Here is a 24,949-nt window from a genome sequence, read left to right as displayed (position 1 = left end):
ATTGGGCCCACAGATGCCAATCTGACCAGCCAGCGCTCAGCTCCGCCCCCGAGGGGCGCCCCGCCCCTTTTCTCGCCCTCCCCGCCCCTTTTCTCGCCCTCCCCGCCAGCGCGCGGAGACTGCAGGCTCCGGCGCAAAATCCTGCGGGAGAGGGGGTGGGGCGACAGCTCTGGAGGCAGCGCTCCGGCCGGCAACCTCGTTGTGACTCCTCCGGCTCCCGCAGCGGCGGCGGCGCTCGCCTCGGAGTCTCCCGCGCGCACCCCAGCCGCCTCCTAGTGGCGCGGCGCCTGCTCCTACGGTAAGAGCCGGCATCACCTCCGTGCTTGGGCGGGCCGTGTGGAGGTCGTTGGGTTCTGACAGAATCCTGGGGATGGAGCAGGACGAGGGAGGAAAGCGGCGGGCAGGATGGAGGTGGGGGCTCCGGGGCCAACGCAACGCCCTCCGCCGCCGGTGACTTCCCCGGCAGCCGCTGGCACCTGCGCGCCGGGCTCATCCGTGGTCACCTCCCATCATTTGACCGGTGGCAGAGGCTCAGCCTCCCTCCTCCCGAGCCCGTGCCGTCCTCGAGCCTGGATGGTGACGGGCCGAAGCCCAGCGCCGCCTCCCGCCCCTCCGCCCCCTCTCGCGGCCCCTCTCCTTCGCTTCCTTCCCCTGGCGCTGTGCTGGGGGCGCGCCGGGTCCTGGAGGGCGTGCAGGGGCATCGGGTGGCCGAGCCGGGCGGGCGGGAGAGGTCAGCTAGCGGCCGGAGGAGCGGGCTCGAGCGGAGGGGCGACTGTGCGCACGCTGGGCGCAGGCTGGAGGGAGGGTCTCTGCCCTGCACCCACTGAGCAGGCAACAGTTTAGTTCTCTGATTCCAGCACTGACTGCGGAGCGGGTGCTGAAATCCTCTCAGGGGCCTTAAGGGCTGTTTCCCCTCTGGAAACAATACTGCAGTCCATTAGCTTGTTTCACCTTTTCTTATTTTTATCTGCCTAATGTTGAAAGCCAGTATTTTGGTATTGTTCCTTCGGGTCATGACTTTTAAACTCAACACCTTCTATAACTTTGGAGAGCATTCTGTCACTGATCCATCACTCTATTTTTAGCCTGACCAAAAAAAAAAAAAAAAGGACACACAAAACCCCAGACTACTTTATATCATTATATACTGACTGGGAAGTAAAGGATCTGGAACAATTTCTTATTCTAAGTATTTATATATCAAGTAATTTTTAAATTCGTGAATTATTAAATATTTTGTAATATATACTTGCTGTCTTTGTTTATGATATATCCTCCTTAATTTAAGGTTGTTTTGTTAATTGTGTGCTTTGATTTTATAGTTTTTGGTTAGCTTGAGCCAACTAGATGTTTTAGGATTTTTCTTTTTTCTTTTTTTTTTTCCTCCTCTAAGACTTTGGGTATAGCCATAGTATTTGCTCTTGTTTTTAGAGATAATGCGTGTTTTAAAAAATTTGTTTCCTCCCCAACTGGATTTTTTTCATAGCTTTTTTAAAGTTGGAAGGGGGAATTCTGAGAATTTGGAAACTGTACTTTAGCCTAAAGAGCTGTAAAATAGCATAATGATTTGAAATCCTAACTTCTTGGAGTAAACATTGCTAAGTTTAAGAGAAGAAAATGGGTGTCCCCTGTCAGTTGTAGTCGCTCAGCCTCCAGATTCCAGAGGAAAGCCATCTAGAGGTCTGGGGAGAATGAGCCATGCCTGAGACCAGACAGGCACAAGGTGGTTCCAGGAAAATTTCTTGCTGGGTAAATAGCCTGCCTCCCCCACAGGTTAGTTACGTGCATGCATCAGATAGTATTAAGTTAGGCGTTAGTAAGGTAGGAAGTGTCTTTTCTAACTTTTACCACTTTCTGATAGGGCATGAAAATGTAGTAAAGGAAAAAAGTATAATGTACAATGGGGGCACTCTTGTATAGTCAAACATCCCAGAGTAAACTTTTTTTTCAGTTCAAACTGGCAGTGGACAGTTGGCCCTAAAAATCAAGTAGGTGGTCTGAGCAATTTTTATTTTTTTATTATTTTTTAAATATTTATTTATCTTTTGTTTTAAGTAAGCTCTACATCCAATGTGGGGCTTGAACTCACAACCCTGAGATCAAGAATCCCATGCTCTACTGACTGAGCCAGCCTGGCATCCTGGCCTGAACAATTTTATTTTCCCTTTTTGGCCTGAACAGTTCTTAAACCAACGAACCTTTTTGCTAGCCCATTTAATACAAAATTTCAAGGAATTTATAATTAAAAAGGCTACAGTAGACTAAGCCAAAGAAAACTTAGGGCGACATATATCAAAAATGAGGATCGAAAGATATTTGGATTGCCTCCATACTATCTTGTTTAATCTTTATAATGCACAGTACAGGTATGTACTGTGATTACTGTTCTGTTTTATAGATGCCTTAACCAAAACTTAGCTTAATTCATTTGTTCAAGATTTCTCAGCTAATAAGTTAGTGGAGGTGGGATTCAAATCCAGGCAATGTGATTACAAAGCCTAACATCCAAGCCAATATGCTTTACCACCATAGTGGCTTCTTAGAGACCTGGTATAAGGAGACTGATTGGTGGAAAGTAATGCTGCAAAATCATAAACTGAATAAGAATATTGTACATATTCAGTAACACTTTGAGTCACTGTAGAGTAGGCACTGTTGAGTATTGCTGGGATGTAAAGACGGAGTCGCCTTTCCTGTCTTTAGTGGGAGAGAGAAATAAATAATGATGATAAAATACAATATATACTATAAGAGAGTGCTAGAAAGTCTGTGATTTAATGGAAGATAATTCAGTTGAAGTTTAGACGTACCCACATTTGAATTCCTGTTTGGCTTTGCGACTTTAACATGATAGTAAGCCTTTTTCAGCTTCAGTTTTCTTATCTGTTAAATGGAGAGGAATTACTTCAAAGGGGAGTATTAAGCATTAGACAGAGTATGTAAAGTACTGGCACACTGGTAAGCCCTGAATAAAGAAGACTGAATAATATTCATAGAGTGGAGAGGGGTTGGAGGTGTTGTGGGGAGCTATCACTGGAGCCTTAAAGGGTAAGTAGTAGTTTTCATTGTTGGGGAAGGAGGGCATCCCGCACAGATAGAACAGGAGGCAGGGTCACAGAACAGGAATATGGATTGCTGAGGGAATGGCAAGTAATTGTAGCTTTGTATAAAAAGTATTTGTAAAGGTCAATATTTAAATGGTAATTGTGTATAAATGTGGCTGGGCAAGGTGAGTACTACCCAATTTTGGCAGTTGGAAATTGCATATTAGATATTAAAATTATAGGAAATCCTCAACAGTTTGTGCATTGTTATATTTTTATTTGATATTTACCATTTAATACTTATTTTCCCCAGTAACAAATAAAATTTCATTTCCAAACATGTCCAGCTAAGCACTTTGATTATTTGAGTGCAATATTTCATTCTAGGCTATAAAGAAAGACTTACACCACTAGAGGCATTTGCACTTAATTTGTGGAATGTATTTTGGAATTACTTAAAAAAGAAGAATCTTAAAGTGGCTGTTGCTTCCCTTAACCCCTTTGCCTAGTATGTAGCCACATAGGGCCAATATTGCAAACTACCCCTTGTAAATATGCTGACTGCTTTTTCTGAATCTAAATTTGAGACATAACGGTGGGACAGAATGTTTTAAATTGGGGCTGCTCTTAAAAAAATCTAAGAAAAAGTCCCATGTGTATATCTTCCTTTTGGGTTAGCACAGAACCATGAGTACTTCCATTGGATATATAAATGTAAATCATCACTTCATGACCAGAATTATTTGACTCAGTTGAAAATATTAAATGCCATTTAGGAAAGCTGCATTTTTATTCCCACTTGTTAGCCTCATACAAATTGCTAAAATGCCACAAAATATAGAGATCAGATTTCACATGAGAAAAATGGACTGCTTCCTATAACAGGTAGTTTTAGAGCACTAGGAAAGAAAATATGCTGGACTTCATTCTGAGTAGTGAACAGGAACTGGGCAGGAAATGGCTGTGGCTGAACCACTATCTGATAATAATCATAACACGATTGAATTTGACATTTAATGAGAGGAAGTAGAGGGGGGGAAAAGTGCACTGTATGCAGCTTTCCAGTTTCAGAAATAGTAGGGGAAAGGGCTGTTAAAAGTGTTTCTACAGAAATTTTGAAGATATGTAATAGGCACTCATATTTGTTGCATGAATGAGCACCTTAGTAAAACATTCCGTAAAAGGTCTGTTCCAGATAGCAAAAAACTTACTAAAGTTGCGTGGCACGAGTTTTGGTGCTCTGCAGACCTAGGTTCAAGTCTCAATTCTACAGTCCATCAGTTGTGTGACATTGGGCTCATTATGTAATCTTTTCGAGGTTCAGTTTTATTTAGTCATAAAATGGAGATATTTACTGTGTAAGATTTTGAAAATTAAAGGAGCTAATGTATGTAAAGCATTTGACACATTGCCTAGCTTATAAGACATGTTCAAAAAATGGTTGTTGCTATTATTTGACTAAGTTGAACAGGTGTGTTTTTTATTTTATTTTATTTTATTTTAATTAATTAATTAACTTATTTATTTTAGCGAGGTGGGTGGGGCAGAGAGGGAGAGGCAGAGAGAGAATCTTAAGCAGGCTTCATGGAGCAGCCTGGCACAGGGCTCAGTCTCACAACCCTGAGATTGTGACCTGAGCTGAAATTCATTTTTTTTTTTTATTTTAAAGATTTTATTCATTTATTTAACAGAGAGAGACAGCCAGTGAGAGAGGGAACACAAGCAGGGGGAGTGGGAGAGAAAGAAGCAGGCTCCCAGCGGAAGAGCCTGATGTGGGGCTCGATCCCAGAACTCCGGGATCACACCCTGAGTCGAAGGCAGACGCTTAACGACTGAGCCACTCAGGTGCCCCTGAGCCACTCAGGTGCCCGCTGAGCTGAAATTCAGAGTTGGAGGCTTAGCTGACTGACTAAGCCACCCAGGTGCCCCAAATAGGTGTTTTTTTTTTTTTTTTAATACAATTCTCAAATAGAGTAAGGGGAGCCAGAAAATGGCAAACAAATAAAACCTTAAGAGGAGACAATAGGATGTTATACAGGCAACAGGCAGAGTTGAATAAAAAAATCGAGTCATTGCAGCCACATACAAAACAAGGGATAAGATAGGGAAAGGGCTTCATAGTCTCAATTTTTTTTTCCTGAAGAAAGTAGGTCAGATTCATTAAACCAGATAGAGTAAATAAATAAGGTTTTGCTCTTCTTAATGACAGTAAAAGGAATACTGAAATTGGGTCTCTTGTACTGTGAGTTTAGTATATACATGGAAAGGGACTTTTTTTTCTCAAATCCCTTAGCCACATTCTTATCTTTGAAATTCTTTTAACAGATAAAAGCCATTAATTTTACAGTTATAGAGAAAGCTTTAATTGCAAGTAATCTTGGGAGATAGAGCAGGTTAATTTAACTACATATATTTCTCAAGTATTGATCCCATATTCCCATTGCCTACTATATATCGTTTGGGCAGTGACTGTCTAAATGCATCATGCATTTGTTGGAAAATAAACATATGTTCTCATTCTCCAATCAGTTTCTTCTCTGTATTCCTTATCCTAATGAGTAGTTCTTCTGTTGCTCAAGCCAAGAATCATGGAGCATCCTTACTCTTTCACTCTCTGTACCTTTCATATCCAGTCAATAACTACATGTGGTCTTTCTTTCTCTTTACTAGCTATCCATCTTTTAACCATGCCCTGTCCCAACACCCACCCCTCATTGACACTGACTTATTTTAGACGCTCATCATTTTTTCCCCAGATTATTATTAGTCTCCTTGGTTTTAATTTAGCCTCATATTAATCAGTTCTTCACACAGCTTCCTTCTAGAATGATGTTGCTGAATACTAATATAGTCATATTAAAGTTATATTCTTAATGCCAGCACATGATGATAGTTAATAAATATTAGATCCTTCCGTGTATCTTAAACTTAAGATAATACTAAGTGACTTGTATACCAATACCTAGAGTTTTCTTTGTGGGAAAGGTATTAACAACTACTTTAATTTCATTAATAGAGGGCTACTTTATTTATTTATTTATTTTGTTTTTGAATTAGCATCAATAGTTTGCATCTTTTTTTAAGATTTTTTATTTATTTGAGAGAGAGAGAGAGCCTGAGCAAGGGTGAGGGGTAGAGGGAAAGGGGAGAGAGTCTTCAGCAGACCATGCTGAGCATAGAGCTGGACTCGGGACTCCATCACAAGACCCTGAGATCATGACCTGAGCTGAAACCAAGAGTTGGATGCTTAAAAGACTGCTCCATCCAGGCACAGCAATAGTTTATATTTCAAAGAGTTTGTCTATTTAAGCTGTTAAATTGTCATAAAATTGTTCATAATATTCTTTTATTATCTTTTTAATGTTTTAAGATCTATAGCTATGTCCCCTCTCTCATTCCTGACTGTTAATTTGTGCATTTTTTTCATTTTTTTCCTTTTCAGTTCGGCTAGAGATTTGTCTGTTTTATTGATATTCAAAAGAGTGGCTTTTGGTTTTCTTCATTGGTCTTTTTCTCAATTTCAGTGATTTCTATTCTTTATTAATTTTCTTTCTGTTTTTCACTTTGCATTTTATTAGCTTGAATCTTAAAATAAAAACTTCATTAGTTTATTGTCTTCTGATATAAATGTTTAATGCTATAAAATTTCCCTCTAAATAGTGCTTTGGCTGTATCCAATGAATTTCAATATGTTGTTTTTTCGTTTTTACATAGTTCAGAAATCCTTGCTGATTTTTTGTGATTTCTTCTTTGACCCCATTGGTTATAAATGAGTATACATATGGGATTTTTCAGGTGTTGATTTCTGATTTAATTTCACTGTGCTCAGAGAACGTACATTGTAAGATTTGAGTCATTTTAAATTTATTGAGACTTGTTTTATGGTCCAGAATATGGTCTGTCTTGGTAAATGATTCGTGTGTACTTGAAAAGAAACTTGGGTGGAGTGGCTATAAATGTCAGGTCAAATTGATTGGTAGAATTGCTCAAGTTTTCTCGGTCCTTACTGATTTTATGTGTACTTGTTCTAGCAGTTTTTAAGAGAAGGGTATTGAAATCTCTGAATAGAATTGTGGACTTGCCAGTTTCTGCTTATACTTTCATCAGTTTGGCTTCGTATATTTTGAAGTTCTGTTACTAGATGCATGCATTTTTAGGATTATTGTGATTTCTTGATGAATTGGATCCCTTTATCATTGTGAAATGGCTCTCTTTATTTCTGGTAATATGCCTTGCTCTGAAATCTACTTTGTCTAGCTTTCTTTTGATTGGTATTAGCATGGTGCATCTTTTTCCATCCTTTTACTTTTATTCATTTGTGTGTATTTGAAGTAGATTTCTGGTAGATGGCATATAGTTCAATCTTTGTTTTTTTAATCCAGTTTTCTAATCTTTGCTTTTTAGTTTAGGTCATTTATATTTAATGTGATTATTGATATTGTTGGGTTTAAATCTATCTTGCTATTTGTGTTTTATTTGTCCATCTGCTTTTTGTTTTTGCTCTTTGCCTTTTACTTTGCATTTTTTGAGTATTTTTTTATGACTGCTTTATATCTTTCTTTTGGCTTTTTATCATCTATAGCTTTTTTGTTTTGGTTTGTTTTTTGGTTTTTTTTGTTTGTAGTGTTTATATGTATCTTTAACTTATCACAGTTTATTTTTGGGTAAAATACCACTTCACATATCAAATAACAACCTTAAAACACTGTAGTTCCATTTCTCCTTCTCATTCTTGTGTTATTGTCATACATTCTAGTTCTACATATGCTTAAATCCCACAATATATTTTTAGTTTTTTAGCTTTAAATGGTCAGTTCTCATAAGTGGATTTAAAAATAACTTTTAGAAAAAAGGCTCTTATTTTCACCCACATTTGTCCCATTTTCAAGGCTCTTCCTTCCTTTGAAATTCCTTTTCCATCTGGTATCATTTTCCTTTTGCCTGAATGATTACCTTTAGTATTTATTGTAAGCTGAATTAGTGCTGAGGTGTCTTTCAGCTTTTATATGTCTGAAAAAAACCTTTTTTTTGTGCTTCAGTTTTCAAAGGTATTTTTGCTGGGTATAGAATTCTAGATGGACAGTTTTTCTTCTTTCAGGACTTTAATGATATGGCTTTAATGATGCTCCACTATCTTCTCGTTTTCTGACATGAAATCTGCTGTTATCTTTATTTCCATATACTGAAAGTGTTTTTTGTCTCTGGCTACTTTTAGAATAATTTCTTTAACACTAGTTTAAAGCACTTTTATTTTGAGGTGCTTTGGTGTAGTTTTATGTTTATTATGCTTAGGGTTAGTTGAGCTTCTTGGGTTTGTGGATTTATCATTGTCATCAAACTTAGAAAAATTTTGGTCATTATTTCTTCAAATAGTTTTTCTCTCTTCCTTTACTCTCTCTTTTCATTTTGGTACTCCACTTACACATATGTTGACGAACTGATATTGTTTCACACCTAACTAATAATGGTTTTTTTTTTTTTCATTTTTCCCCTCCTTGTTTCAATTTGGATAATGTCTATTGCTATGTCTTCAAAATTACTAACTTTTTCTTACACTGATTTTTAATCTGCAGTTAATCTTATCCATTGTATTTTTCTTGTTAAACATTGTATTTTTCATCTCTAGAAGTTTGATTTGAATCTTGTTTATATCTTCCATGTCTTTCCTTAGTGCTCATACTTTCTTCTTTTACTTTCTTAAATATATGGAGTCTATGATAGACGGGGTTTTTTTTAAATCGTGGTTAAAAATGCATCACATAAAAGTTATTATCTTAACCATTTTCACCCTTTTTAACCAGTTCGAGAGTATTAAGTAGATTCACATTGCTGCGAAACAACTCTGGAATCTGAAACACCTCCTCTTTTCTCCTTCTGCCACATCCAGGTAACTACTTTTCTACTTTCTGTCTTTATGAATTTGACCACACTAGGTACCTTATATAAATGGAATCATACAGTATTTGTCTTTTTGTGACTGGCTTATTTCATTCGGCATAATGTCCTCAAGATTCATCCATGTTGTAGTTTATGACAGGATTTCCTTTAAAGCTGAATAATATCTTATTGTATATGTATACATCATTTTTTGTATCCAGTGATCCATTGGTAGATGTTTGGTTTACTTCTACCTCTTGGTTATTGTGGATAGTGCTGCTCTGAACATGGGTATGCAAAAATCTCTTCAAGATCAAGCCTTCACTCCTTGTAGATATATATCCAGAAGTGGGATTACTGAGTCATATGGTAATTCTATTTTTAATTTTTTGAGGAACCTCTGTACTGTTTTCTATAGTGGTTGCACTATTTTACTATTCCACTAACAGTACACAAGGGTTCCAGTTTTTCTACATCATTGCTTATTATTTTCAGTTTTGTTGTTATTTTCAGTTATTTTCACTTGTTATTTTCAGTTTTGTTGATAGTGGCTATCCTAATGGGTGTGAGATGATATCTCATGGTTTTGATTTGTGTTTCCCTGATGATTAGTGATGTTGAGCACCTTTTCATATGCTTGTTGGTATTTGTACATCATCGTTGGAGAAATGTCTATTCAGGTCTATTGCCCATGTTTTAATGGAGTGATTTTTTGTTGTTAAGAAGGAGTTCTTTATATAATTCTAGTTATTAATTCCTTATCAGCTATATAATTTGCAAATATTTTCTTCCATTCTATGGGCTTTTCACTCTATTGATTGTAGCCTTTGATGCACAAAAGTTTTTAAGTTTGATAGAGGCCCATTTACCTACTTTTGCTTTTGTTGTCTGTACTTTTGGTGTCATACCCAGGAAATCATTGCCAAGTCCAAAATCGTGAAGTTTTGCCCCTAAGTTAGTCGTCTAGGAGTTTGTTTTATGTCTTTATTCATTTTTTGTTAATTTTTGCATGTGGTATAATGGGCCACCTTCATTCTTTTGCATGTGACTCTCTAGTTCTCCCCGCATCAGTTGTAGAAGAGTCTGTTCTTTCCCATTGAGTAGTTCTGGTACTCTTGTCAAAGATCATTTGACCATCTACGTGAGGGTTTATTTCTGGACTCTGTTTTATTCCATTGGTCTTTTTTTCTGCCTTTATGCCAGTAGTACACTGTTTTGATTAATATAGCTTTGTAATATGTTTTGAAATAAACTGTGAGTCCTTCAATTTTGTTCTTCTTTTTCAAAATTATTTTGTCTATCTGGGGTCCTTTGAGATTCCATATGAATTTCAGGATGGATTTTTCTATTCTTGCAAAAAAAATACTGTGGAATTTTGATAGAAATTGTGCTGAATCTGTAGATCACTTTGGATAGTGTGGACTTCTTTAATAATACTAAGTCTTCCAATCCATGAACATAAGGTTGCTTTCCACTTTTGTCTCTTTAATTTTTTTCAGCAATGTTTTGTATGTAATACCTGTTTTAATGTCCTTCCTTACTTATCCTATCACTTTTGTCATTTCTGGGTCCATTTTTAGAACTAATTTTTCTCCTTCTGAGAGAAGGATTCTATTTTCCTATTTCTTTGCATGCTTGCTCATTTTTGTTTGGATATTAGACATTGTGAATTTTGTTGTTTGGAGCTGCCTTTCCTTTGTATTACTTTTAATATTTTGAGGTTTCTTCTGAGATACAGTTAAGTTACTTAGAAACAGTTTAATTTTCCAAGGCTTGTGTTTTAAGCTTTGTTAGGTGAGACCTGAGCATCCTTTAGTACAAGGTTAATTTTTCTTACTACAGGCACAATGTCCTTCTGAATATTCTAGCTGTTGCCCATTGTTACACGATTACTTCACTCTCTGAACTCTTAATCACCCCTGGGTGAACTTTGGTAATTGTTTCCCTTGCTCCTGTCTAGTAGTTCTGTCCCTGGTTTCAGATAGTTTCCCTGCATACATGTTTGATCAGTATTCAGCAGGAGAGTCAGGGGGAATGTTCTACAGAACTCCAGAGCTTTCTTCTTTCTGGTACTTTGCCCTGGGAACTCTACCTGCCTTGGTGTTCCTGAACCCCCTATCTGTCTTCTCAATTTGGGGAGTCTGTCTAGATCTGATTTTCCCATGTTAGTATTATATCCCGGAAACTCTACACTTGGGAAGTCATACAGCTTACTTTTGTTGCCTCTTTCAGAGATTGTGCTGCCTATTGCCCAGTGTCTGAAAGCTTTTCACTATTGTGTCCATGTTTTTAGTATTTAAGTTGGGAAAATTAATCTGGTCCCTGATACTCCATAATGGTTAGATTAAGTATATTAAGTTTTAAAATCATAATTTTAATGGTAAGTACGTAAAGTACCATTTTTTGTTGTTTTAATTAAGTCCCATGATTTCAGAATGTATTAGCTTTGCATATCCAGAACCAAAGTAAACCATATGTTCTGATTGGATGAATGTGTCTATGTTCATCCTCCTCAGCATTCCTATTTCATTTAAAACAAGTGTAGGAATGTATGATGAGTTAAAAGGTGAGCAGCTAATTGCATTTTCTTCTTTTATAAACTCAGTTCTCATGACAAAAATTGTGTGAGTGTGAAAAACATGATTAGATTATTACTAGGGGAAATTAATGAGAAGTGTTTATTCCTCTAAGGGTGTAATCATTCAGATTTTTCATCATTGGAAAATATTTGCAACAATGACAAAAATGCTGCTATGATCCAGAGTTATCTTTTATATTTTGAGCAGTCAATTTAACTTAACTTTGAAGTAATAAGTATTAAACATTGTTAAAAATCTCTGTGGGGGAAATGGGCTTTAAGATATTAGAAGAGTGTATCTAAAAATCTGCCTCCTCATTGATCATAGGCAACTGAAATGACCTTTTTCTTTTGATGGAGGTGGATTTGTAAATTTGTAAAATCAAAACACAGAGATAGTTTTCTTGTGCTTATCCTGTTCTTTTCCATCGCTGCAACCACACTAAATGAGAAAATAAGCTTAATTATAAGAGGAAGGCTTTATGTATATTAAGTTGATGGTTTGTGTATAGAAGATTAACATGAAAAAGGAGGTATTTTAAAACTGAATTAAAGCTTATTATAGCTATTTTCTTTTTTATTTTGACATAATTTCAGACCTTAAGGAAAAGTTATATAAGAATAGTGTAGGTAGGGGTGCCTGGGTGGCTCCGTTGGTTGAGCATCCAACTCTGGATTGAGGCTCAGGTCATGATACTGGAGTCCTGGGGTTGAGCCTTGCATCAGGCTCCAGGCTCAGTGCGGAGTCTGCTTGGGATTCTCTCTTTCCTTCCCCCTCTGCCCTTCCCCCATTCATGCTTTTTCTCTCTGTCTAAAATAAATGAAATCTTAAGAAAAAGAATAGTATAAAGAATTTCTTTGTACCTTCAACCAAATTTAACTATAAACATTTTCCTACATTTGCTTTATCCTTACTTTTTTCCATATGTACATATACATATACATATTTCTTGACTCATTCGAGTCATGATAATCCTTTACCTCTGCTTACCTCAGTTTTATTTCCTAAAAACAAGACAATTCACCAACATAAGCAAAGTACAAGTGATCAAAAATCAGGAAATTAACATGGATACAATACTATTATTTAAGCTGCTGATTTTATTCACATTTCACCAATTGTCACAGTACTATCCAGATAGCAAAAGAAAATCCAGGATCACACATTGCATTTAGACATCATGTCTCTTTAGTTTCCTTTAAACTGGAATATTTCTTAAGCCTATGTTTGTATTTCATGATACTGACATTTTTTTAAGTGTTGAGATGTTATTTTGTTGAATGTCCTTCCATTTTACTTTGGTTGATTTTTCTCCCATGATTGGATTCAGGTTATATACTTTGGGCAGGAATATCACAGATATAATTTGTGTTTTTCGCAGTGCATTATATCAAGAAGCAAATGCTACAATTTCTTATATTACAGGTATTGATAACTTTTGATCATTTAGTTAAGGTGATACCTGACAGGTTTCTCCAAAGTAAAATCACTCTTTGTAGCTAATACGTATCGGTGGAGAGATATTTTGATTATGTAAATATCCTATTAACTCTCAAACTTGTCCGTTACCTTTAGTATTTATTGCTGTTTCTTGCATGAATGAGTTATTAAGTTTGTTGCTTAAAAGTTCTTATCACAGGGGTGCCTGGATGGTTCAGTAGGCTAAGCATTGACTCTTGATCTCAACTCAGGTCTTGGTCCCCGGGTTATGAGTTCAAGCCCTGCATTGGGCTCCACACTTGACATGAAGCTTACTTTAAAAAAAAAAAAAAAAAAAAAAAAAAAAAAAGTTCTCATCACAGAGGCGCATGACTGGCTCAGTCAGTAGAACATGCAACTCTTTATCTAGGGGTTGTGAGTTCAAGTGCCACGTTTGGTGTAGAGCCTACCAAAAAATGTTTGCTTCACAAGGAAAAAAAATTGTAATTGAAGTAATAGATGTTAACCGGATTTATTGTGGTGATCATTTCACAATATATACATAAATCATGTTGTACAACTTATGCAGTGTTCTGTATCAAGTATATCTCAGTAAGACTGGGTAAAAAGATTGTCGCCAAATGGTGACTTTTTTTTTTTTTTCTAATTCTCTAATTTCTTCTGTGTTAGCTGGCTTCCTGCTATAACGGAAAGCTTCCCTCTCATTTCATTCATTCACTCATTTATTCGTTCATATCAGTATAGACTCATTGATTCTTACTTTAACTTTTGACAATGCCCGTATCATTCCTTGAGCACCTTCTTAATTTCTGACCCCATGCTTGAGATGTTCCAGAATCATTTTGTACTGTCTCTGTGCCAGCTGGAATCAGACATTTCTCTAAGGAGCCTTAGTTTCTTTTACTGTAGAATGGTATTTAGAGATTTGGTTGCTACATGTGCTTATTGCTACTAAGGAATCATTGCTTCTAGGCCCTCTCAGTGGACATAGCTAAATGTATATGTATGAGTATGTATGTGTGTAGATCTGTGTAATACGTCTTTATTTTCAGAAAGGATTATTGAGTTAAGCCGTGTCATGGCTGCTAAGGATAAAAAAGTGAATATATTCTTAAGCTGCATGACCAAGTGATCATGTCCCAATTAATAGAAGTTATAAGTCTACTGTGTTTTGTATTGTTCAAATAAATAGATTATTTTGTTGGCCAACTAGATTTCAGGAATTATTTAGATCTTATCTGGTGAGGAAGATGACTTGGATGGTGAGAGGAATGGAAATCATGTTCTATGAAGAACAGTTGAAGGAGCTACGAACATTTAGTCTGGGAAAAGAAAGATTAGCAATAGCACATATTTATTATATTATTGTATTTGAAGGCTGAAGATGTGGTAAATATATTTTATACTCATTTGGAGCATATAACTAATACAGGTGAATGGAACTTAAGAGAGATGTAATTTCTCTCTGCATAAGGAAAACTTTGAGGCAGACTCTTTTAATGGAGTGAGCTGCCTTGAAAACTTCAGACTCAGTTATTACCTCTAAAATCAGAGGGAAAGTTTGCCATTTTTATATAATTAATTCATGCTGTGAGAAGTTGGAACTACTTGAAAGACAGCTTAGTATGCTATATTTAGTGGCTTAGTTAATTGTATGTTTCACAAGATGCATCATGAGGAGAGGATTCTGTTCTAAATAAGTGTAAGAAATAATATGTACATAGTCTTCTCTTGGATATTTATAATGCACAGGAGAAGGCTCTGAGAAGTCCTTAAGTAAGGAAACTTTTATCTGACTTTTTCTAAACTAGTAGATTTAGGGGACAGGTTAGGCTGCAGATGGAATCTACATACATGGTATTTAAACCAAGATACCTGAAGTGATCATCAAGGGATTAAATAAAGCCAGAGAAGATGTCCAAACACTGAGCTCAGAGAGAAGAAGAGAGTCAGCAAAGAAGCTGAGGAGTAGCCAGAAAGTCAGGAGCAAACCCAAGAGAGGTTTCCTAGAAGCTAAGTGAATAAAGTGTTCCAGGAGGAGGGAACATAATCAGCTGCATCATATACTGCAGGTAGGTTGAGTACAATGAACAACTGAGACCTGACCATTGGATTTAGCAACTAGAAGTCATTGGTATCCTTAAAGAGAGCTTTCAGTAGAGTGTAGGGAGTAAAGGCATGGTCAGATTGAAGAGAGAAGGTGGAGAAATTGGAAGAGATAGCAAAGCTTTGCTGTGATGGAGAGATGAGAAATGGAATAGTTGCTGTTGTTGAGCACCTACTGTTGTCTTTTATTGTTGAAAAGATAAGGCAAAAATGAAAAGAATAAACTATACGTAGTTGAGCTCATGATTCTGGTTTAAGTAGTATTGTAGCATGTTTATAAAGTGCTTTTCTCTGTGGTATGGATTTGAATGGGCTGAAAATTGAACTATTGGTTTCCTGATTTATAGAAAATTCCCTCAGATTAGAATGTAGTAGGTTAAGGGGCACCTGGGCGGCTAAGTCAGTTAAGTGTGTGCCTTCGGCTCAGGTCACATTCCCAGGGTCCTCAGATCAAGCCTCACATCAGGCTCCCTGCTCAGTGGGGAGTCTGCTTCTCACTCTTCCTCTCCCCTGCCCCTCTCCCCCGGTTCATGTTCTCTCTCTGTCTCAAATAAATAAAATAAAATCTTAAAAAAATAAAAAAAAGAATGTTGTAAGTTTAGTGGCTGTTAAATTGTGTTGCATTCCTGAGTTTCCAGGCAGTTAGGCCACTTGGCTTGGTAGTTAGCAGTAATATGGAACAAACCCCCCAAATTTCTTTTTTATTAATACTGAGTTGATGATGTGGACATATTAATAATGGTGTTAGATAAAATAGTGAGATTTGTTGGCCAGCAATATTTTCATCATTTTAAAAATGACTTGGTTTCCGACAATAGTTTGGTTGTCCCCTAAGAAGTATTCTGGTACATAAAAGCCATAAATCCTAGTTTTAAATTGGCCACTGTGACTATAGGACAGGAAACCCAGGGAACACAATTTGGTTCTCATTTCTACTTGACTATTAACTCTCCATCTACCTTCTTAGAACTAAACTCAGTCACTAAGTCCAATTACAGTTGATTCTTGTTTTTCACAGCAGTTGTGTTCTATACGGGGCCAGTGAACATTGAAGCCTAGCTCCTAGGGGAAGCACAGGGTTGAGTTCCTGTGAGCCACTGGTCACAACATTTTCATCAACTGATCGATCAGTACATAACCTTGCTTCATATGTGTTACTGCTTAAAGACATCTTTATTTATTGTTGGTTTATTAACATTGAATTCATGGCCAACAGCACTATAACTCATATGTAAATGAAACTTATCTAGCACGCATTTTCTTCATAAGGTTTATCAAAGCCTTCTTTTAAAAAATTTTTTTATTTAAATTCAATTCAGTTAACATATACTGTATTATTAGTTTCTGGGGTAGAATTCAGTGATTTATCAGTTGCATATAACACCCAGTGCTCATTACATCAAGTGCCCTCCTTAATGCCCATCACCCAATTACCCCATCCCCCCACTCACCTCTCCTCCAGCAACCCTCAGTTTTTTTCCTAAAGTTCAGCATCTCCTCCCTCTCAGTTTTCATCTTATTTTATTTTTCCTTCCCTTCCCCTGTGGTCATCTGTTTTGTTTCACATAATAAGGACATCATATGGTATTTGTCTTTCTTTAACTGACTTATCTCACTTAGCATAATACACTCTAGTTCCATCCACAACATTGCAAATGGCAAGATTTCATTCTTTTTGATGGCTTTTGAGTAATATTCCATAGTATATATGTGCATATATATATATATATATATATATATATATATATATACACACACACAAACAAATACATACATACCACATCTTTATCCATTCATCTGTTGATGGACATCTCAGCTCTTTCCATATTTTGGCTATTGTGGACATTGCTGCTATAAACCTTGGGGTGCATACACCTCTAGGGATCACTATGTTTGTATCCTTTGGATAAATACCTAGTAGTGCAGTTGCTGGGTTGTAGGGTAGCTCTGTTTTTAACTTTTTGAGGAACCTCCGTACTATTTTCCAGGGTAGCTGCACCAGTTTGCATCCCCACCAACAGTGTAAGGGAGTTGACCTTTCTCCACATCCTTGGCAACATCTGTTGTTCCCTGTGTTGTTAATTTTGACTGGTGTGAGGTGGCATCTCATTGTGATTTTGATTTGTATTTCCCTGATGCCAAGTGATATTGAGCATTTTTTATGTGTCTGTTAGCCATTTGTATGCCTTCTTTGGAGAAATGACTCTTTATGTCTTATGTCCATTTCTTGATTAGATTTTTGCTTTTTGGGTGTTGGATTTGGTAAGTTCTTCATAGGTTTTGGATACTCGCCTTTTATCTGATAAGTCATTTGCAAAAATCTTCTCCCATTCTGTAGGTTGCCTTTTAGTTTTGTCGACTATTTCCTTTGCTGTGCAGAAGCTTTTTATCCTGATGAAGTCCCAATAGTTCATTTTTGCTTTTGTTTCCCTTGCCTTTGGAGACGTCTAGCAAGAAGTTGCTGCGGCTGAGGTTAAAGAGGCTTCTGCCTGTGTTTTCCTCTCAAAGCCTTCTTGCATTAGGAGTACTAGACAGCACTTCAGCACTACCCTTAGGGGCTATTTTAAACAAAAAAAAAATTAGCAACAAAAACCAAAAATTGAAAAATTGTCACAAAAGAGACCACAAAAAGGATACTTATTTATAGTATGAAAGCTGTCTTAAGAAGACAGAGCATTGGGGCGCCTGGGTGGCACAGCGGTTAAGCGTCTGCCTTCGGCTCAGGGCGTGATCCCAGCGTTCTGGGATCGAGCCCCACATCAGGCTCCTCCGCTGGGAGCCTGCTTCTTCCTCTCCCACTCCCCCTGCTTGTGTTCCCTCTCTCGCTGGCTGTCTCTATCTCTGTCAAAAAAATAAATAAAATCTTAAAAAAAAAAAAAAAAGACAGAGCATCATCTTGTTCAACCTCAGCTGGAAACCTGCACATCAGGCATCTCAAATTTTTTGCTACTCTGTGCATGTCTAGAAATGATTAAGAAAGCACTATGAGTATTGATTTTGAGCTTACAAGTTAAAAATTAGATAGAAGGCAAATTTGCATATAGCAGAATCTGTGAATAATCAAGACTATATTAGGTGAGAGATGGTTTTCCAAAATGTTAAATGAATATTTTGGAAGATATTTACATAATCAAATCAATTTATGAATATTAGGATTCCAGTTTACTAAAACTATAACTATTTAGAAATTGAAATCTAAAACTTGTAATTTTACCAAAGTTCTACAGATATGTGTCTTAAGAGTATAATCTGATACCAATTCCAATGTGTATGTTTTTCCCACACCACCAAGCAATTCTCCAGCATTAGCTGGGTGTGCCGTAATTCAACTCAGTTCTGACACTGTCACCTGGAGGTCACCTCACATCCTACCAGTTAAGGGCTCAGTCCCATAAGACTGCTTACCTGCGCCCCCCCCCCCATGCCAGTCACAAGTCCAGGTTGTCACCAGTGCTTCTGACTTACCTATAGGTTGGAGGTTCCCACAACCCCCTCCTGGAGTTCAGTTAATTTGCTAGAGCAGCTCACAGTACTCAGAGAAACATTTTACTTACTAGATTACTGGTTTATTACAAAAAGATATAACTTAGGAACATATAGCTAGGAGATGCATAGGACATGATATGGGGAAAGGGCACAGAGCTTCCATGCTGTCTGAGCACACCATTCTCCCCAAATCTCCACATGTTCACTAACCTGGAAGCTCTCCAAATCATGTACTTTTGGGTTTTTATGGAGGCTTGGTTACATAGGCATGATTGATTAAATCATTGACCATTGGCATTTGAACTCAATCGCTAACCTCTCTCTGCTTGCAGGAGGTTGGGGGAATGTGGGGGGGGGGGGTACTAGGACTGAAAGTTCCAACCCTTTAATCACATGGTTGACTCCACTGGCGACCAGTACCCTTGTTTAGGTGCTTTCCAAAAGTCACCTCATTATAACAAAAGACACCTTTATCACTCTCACCATAGGAAATTCAGAGGGTTTTAAGAGCTCTGGGCTGGTAATAGGAACGAAGACCAAATATAGTTGACCCTTCAGCAACAAGGGTTTGAATTCCATGAGTCCACTCATATGCAGATTTTTCCCCCATAAATATGGTACTACAAATATAATTTTTCTTCCTTATGATTTTCTTAATACCGTTTTTTTTCTCTAGCTTCCTTTACTGTAAGGAATACAGTATATAATACATACAACATACAAGATTTGTGTTCACCGGCTATTTATGTTAGCAGTGAGGCTTCCAGTCAGTAGCAGGCTATTAGTATTTAAGTGTTGGGGAAGTCAGAAGTTACATGTGGATTTTCAGCTTTGCAGGGGGATCTGTGCTCCAACCCTTCTGTTCAAGGGTCAACTACATTTCTTACTATGAATCAAAATATCACAGAGATGGTTATACAAAGTTTAGGAAAAAGAACAGCCCTAGAGCACCTTACCCACATTTTCACTTTTCCAGAGGCAAATACTTTCAACTTTTTTAGTCGATAAATTTTATTCACTTGTCTTTGTAGAGATGCACGTGACTTTGTCATCTGCAGGAACATGGAGAAATAGTCAGGCAGTGGTATATAGTGAGAATGTGGATCTGCTGTTTTCATAGCTTTCAACTAGACCTCCTTTCGGTCCCACCCTTACTCCAACTTCCAGTGGAACCTGTGCCACAGCCTTTGAAACTTTTGTTGGTTTTTATGGTGTAAATTGGGTTGATATTCTCTTTGGTCCACTGTTGTCTTCTGCTGTCTCAGATCTGCTAGGTCAGTTACTAGTCATATATCTTATTTCAAGCCTCATTTTTATTTTTATTTTCTCTCTATTCTCCCTGTGCTTATATGTGTATGCCTTTGCTGTAGATTCAGTTATATATTGTAAAGGAGTAAAGTTAGATGCCTGTGTTTCGTCTGCCTTTTTCCCCCTGCTAGTTTGAAATACTTAAATCTAAAATTACTCTTTAAGTAATTAAGTCATTTGAACACCGCTGCTGATATGTTCTCACGATTTAATTTCCTAATGATCGTGTTGTAGAAATATCTGAAATGACTTGTCAAATAGGTCAGAACAGGGAGAAAGTTATTTTAGACAGAGAAAATATGGCAAGGACTAGAAGGCAAGCATGAAAGCGTATGGTACATTCAGAAGCCCACATGGCTAGATTGTAGGATAAGTATATGGATGACAAATTGGAGAGGGTAGGTGAGAGGTTGTGCATGGGAGAAGATAAAGATGATAGATGCTACTGATTATAAAGGTGATAAATCTATGATCAGGTTGTTTTTAAAAAAAGGGTCTTTTCTCTATTGTACTGATTAAACTATTTTCTTAGGCAATGGGAAATCATTAGATAATTATAAGGAGGAGATAGAATGATGAGGCCAGGAGGTTTGAAAGTGAAGTAGTAGTAAGAGACTGTTAGATAGTCCTGGTAATAGATGATGTGGACTTGCACCAGGTCTGATAGTGGGCCAGGGCAGGGTTATATGAGAGGTGTTTTGGCAGTATGAGAAATAGACTATATTAGTTTATTCCTTCATATTTATTGAATGGTTCCTATGTGCCAGATATTGAACGGGTGCTGGTAGGAAAGGGAAAGAGACAAGAAAGCTTTTAGGGTTCTGTGCTTGAATAGCAGATAGTAAAAGAGGAGTCCATTTGAGGAGGGAAATGCATTTTAGTTTTATTTTCTTGAAGGTACTTGTAACAGGTTCACAGAAGAGCTTAATTTATGGTCCTGTATTTTCTGTCTAGTATCTTGAATTTATAAGAAGTGAAACTGGGTGTCTTCCCTTTACTTCCTCTGTTAGGAATAACAGAAGTAAAAGTGCAGCTGTTGTTAGTTTTGTTAAAAAACAAAATTCAACTGAGTGATTTTAAAGATTCGGTTGGCTTTATTCTATGATTCATGAATTAGGTGGTGTCCCTTGTAGCAAATAGAAAGGAGCTCCAAAGAGCTGAACAAAATGGAAGACTTTTATAGGCAGAAGGGGGATGGAAGGGGTCTATTAGGCAGATTACCTCACTAATGCTGACCAGGAAGTTCCATATTCACTGGTTTAAGATTACATTCCTGGGAGGGGATAAGTTGTGGTTACCTTAGGTATCAAGTCTTGGTTTGCTGATACGGTGTTAGCCAAGTGACTCCATTTTGGGCTTGTTGGCTTTTTTTTTGTTGCTGTTAACACTTTACAGCTCTGTCTTAGAATATTTAAATTTTACTTTTCAGTTGAGTCAGTAATTTGAAAGAGTACATTTAGTGCTTAAAATGTAAGCGTTGAAAAAAAGTAAATGTAGGGATTATGAGTAAAAACGAAGTAGGATCACAGAGCTTTTCTTCACTAAAACAAAAGAAAGAAGGCAAGAGTAGGTGGGGAGAGGGGAGGGCAAAAATTGGAATAAAAGAGGACAAAAAAGGGGTATGTGTGACCTTATGCCAAATACTGCAAAAACTGGAGGATGAGGAAGGAATGTGAAGATACCGGCTGTATAGCACAAGGTTTGTGATTCGAATCCCATATTCCAGAAGCCAGACTAAGGAAAGACAAGGCCTACAAAACAGTAAGCATGCTCACCAGTACTCTCCAGGGAGGCAGATCTAAGAGGTGAGTAGGGAGTGAAAAGTCAAGGAAAAATCTTTGTGAGAAGATCCTATATACTAATGCTGAGACTCACAGAGTCAGAAAACATTGCCATTTTGAATTATGCCTTGATTAAGGACAGGAGCCAAAGCCCATGAAGGTACAAGAGCCCTCTGACTGGAGGGATGGATCCTAATACAGGACACTTAATGAAATTTCAGCAGTGGCTATACTCAGTCTAAACTTAGCTCTCCCTTTTCCTATTTCCTGCATCTTTGGGTTATAGAAAAATAGATTAAAAGCAGTATCCAGTTCTCAAACTGAAGATTGTGTGTATGTGTGCATACACATGTGAGCACAGAAATAAAAATGGTCCTAGCTAAGTGAGAAGGGTATAGAGATTGTCAAGCAGAACCAGTTGGATGTCAGAATAAGCAGGAGCTCAGCATAGGCTTCCCCATGTTAAAACACGATCAAGATTTAAAAAAAAAAAAAAAAGCATGGCAGCTCTGCAAATATGCCACAGGAAAGAAATAAAGGAAAGAAATGACTATTAAAAGATGTCCTGCATCAGGATAAAGTGTATCCCTGAAATAGAGATTACAACAAACAAAACAGAAAAAACTACTCAGAAATATAATACAGACGAAAATTTCTGAAATGAAACATACATTTACAAGTTGAAAGGCACTAAATACCAGGGAAATTTTTTTTTGAAATGATTAAAATTGACTATACCCTAGTTGTTAGTAACTTCAAAAATGAGAGAATTATTTTGGCATCCTGGTCAAGAAGAGAACATGACCTACAGAAGCAGGGATAAAAATTTAGCTGGCTGCAGACTCTTCAATTATGGTCAGTTCCAGAAGACAACAGAACAATGTTTACAAAGTCTTGTTGGGAAAAAAGGGTGAACCAAAAGTATGCCGAAAAGTATCATTTAGATTTGGTTGGCTGCTAATAACTGTAGCTGTTATCAGTCAGACACATGATTTATATTGAAGTAATCTTTGAGAGGCACATATCTTTTTTTTTTTTTTTAAAGATTTTATTTGTTTATTTGACAGAGAAAGAGAGAGTGTGCACAAGCAGGGGGAGCAGCAGGGAAAAGGAGAAGCAGGCTAAGCAGGGAGCCTGATGTGGGCTCAGTCCCAGTCATGACCTGAGCCGAAGGCAGACGCTTAACCGACTGAGCCACCCAGGCGCCCCTGAAAGGCACATATCTTAATTCAGTATACATTTGTTCAGTTTTGACAAATGCATATACCTCTGTAACCCACTTCTGATTTTAAACATTGACAGTGTATTTATGGCTCCTAAACTCATATCTCCATCCCTCATCTTTATCTACAGCTTCAGACTCCTCTTTCTACCTACCGACTCTTTTATTTTAATGTCTAGACACTTTAACAGGTCTAAAATTTTTGTATGTATTCTCATAAACTTTTTTTTTTTTTAATGCGTGCCCATCTCAAAATGGTTCAAGCCCCAAACCTGGATTATTCTTTTTAATCCCTTTCTCCAACCTGCCTATCCTAGTCCATTTCCAGAACTTGTTGATTTTACCCATAAATAAAACAGAACTGCCCACTTCATGCCATCTCTACTGATTGTACCTGAGCCCAATACATTGTTATCTTCTGCATGGGACTAAGACTTTCTTAACTAGCTTCACTGCTTCCAGTCTTAGCTTTTCAGTCCATTCTGTTCTCTGTATAGCTGTCAGAGTGGTCTTTGCAAAATAGAGGATCACTGCTTTCTAGAATCACTTCATTGACTTCCAATCTTAATAAAATTATTTGCTGTGGTACCTGTGACCTCATAGCCCCATCCCCCTTTCATCCTTCATCTTGAAGCACTGTCACTTATGTCCATTATACTTGTGTCACATTGGCTTTCTTTCTGTTCCTTAAAAACTCCAAGGTCATTCCCACCTCAGGGTCTTTGTGTGTGCTCCTCTCTCTGCTCAGGATGCCCTCCTTCAATTCTTGGAGTAGTTGGCTGTTCTCATCCTTCAGATCTCAATTCACATGTCATCTCACGGGGACTTCTTTGACCATTCTTTTCGAAAGTTCCCCATCCCATCCCAGTCAGATCTCCCTGTGTCCTTCATGGCACTTCTTCAGCACAAAATTATCTTGTTTGTTGTTCATTTTCTATCTTTTCTCTTTGCAATGTAAGTTTCGTCATGGCAGGGACATTGTTTCTTGTTCACTGTTGTATCCTCAGTGCCTGGAATAGTGCAGTATTAGTAAGTGTTGGTAAATAAGTATTTTATTAAATGATCAGACACTGGATTAAATATCTCTGAAGTAATGATTTTTAAATTTTATTCATAGCATTTTTTATGAGGTATAGTTAGCATTTTTTAATCTCTAAGTAAAATCATTTTTAAGATCTATTAAATATTTGGGCCATTTAAATATTATTTAGTGCATTATTATTTTGATAAAGAGTACCTGGACCACTTATTTAGTTAATGTTTCCAATAGAGGCCAGTAATCACATACCCATATTTGAATGGAACCTGGTTGGTTGATGGTAAAAATTTCTTGGGACTAAATGAGGAATTTAAACCATTTAAATGGATTGTAACTGTTTGATTTTTCCAAGTGACACAACAGTTAAAGTATTAAGTATTTAAAAAAAACACACAAAAGAATGCTTAAGAAATAGTAGAGATGTTGTGGGTATACGCTAAGGTTAAGAAACCTTGAAATTTACAAAGTTGCATTAAAGGACATACAGAGTGGGTTGGTTTACCCATCAGGAAGTTCACGGAGGTCTTTGTGTGTAGTATTAAGATTAGAACTCTAGACTAGATTCTCTTAGATTTCACAATAGCCCAAATGTTTTTGTATATACTGCTTTAGACAGACGTTACTTGCCTATAATTTTCCAATTAGGTTTTATCCTCTAGCCCAAAATACACAGACTATGCATTGGTACCATGCAGGAAAATAAAAATGTAAATATTCTTTTTATGAACTGGTTGGTATAAGAGGAAATGTATAGCTCTTTTTATTAGACCTCATTTTGCTTTTCATTTTTCTATCCTAAGATTGAAAACAACTTTAAACATGGAGTATGTGGTATTTATTCTTAACAACATTTCCATGAAATCATATCCTCATTCCAGCTTAAAACTTTCTAAGAAATTTTAACAATTTATAGGTCACATGGTTAGAAAGTAGCAGCCTTGAAACTAGTAGATTTCCTTCTGCCTATACCATGTTCCCTCTAGCAGAGTTTCACTGTTTTCGGTATCAACATAAAAATTTTGATTTGAACCTGAGCATTTATTGTCTTTTTAAGGGCAGAACCACTT

General features: G+C 37.2%; 1 protein-coding gene across 1 annotated transcript in view; it reads left to right on the top strand.

Moving 5' to 3' along the window:
• The first annotated feature begins 106 nt into the window (after positions 1–106).
• Positions 107–24,949, top strand: part of PHTF2 (putative homeodomain transcription factor 2) — a 114,472-nt gene continuing 89,629 nt past the window's right edge. Inside the window, exon 1 of the mRNA XM_045793394.2 lies at positions 107–298. The gene's annotated coding sequence lies outside the window, so the exon portion shown is untranslated. The remainder of the gene's footprint in view (positions 299–24,949) is intronic.

The sequence above is a fragment of the Ursus americanus genome, chromosome 3 (genome assembly GCF_024610735.1).
Source record: "Ursus americanus isolate L20-20 chromosome 3, mUrsAme1.1.p, whole genome shotgun sequence".
Taxonomy (NCBI): Eukaryota; Metazoa; Chordata; class Mammalia; order Carnivora; family Ursidae; genus Ursus; species Ursus americanus.
The sequence above is the reverse complement of the archived record's forward strand: the minus strand, read 5'-3'. Positions and strand labels throughout refer to the sequence as shown.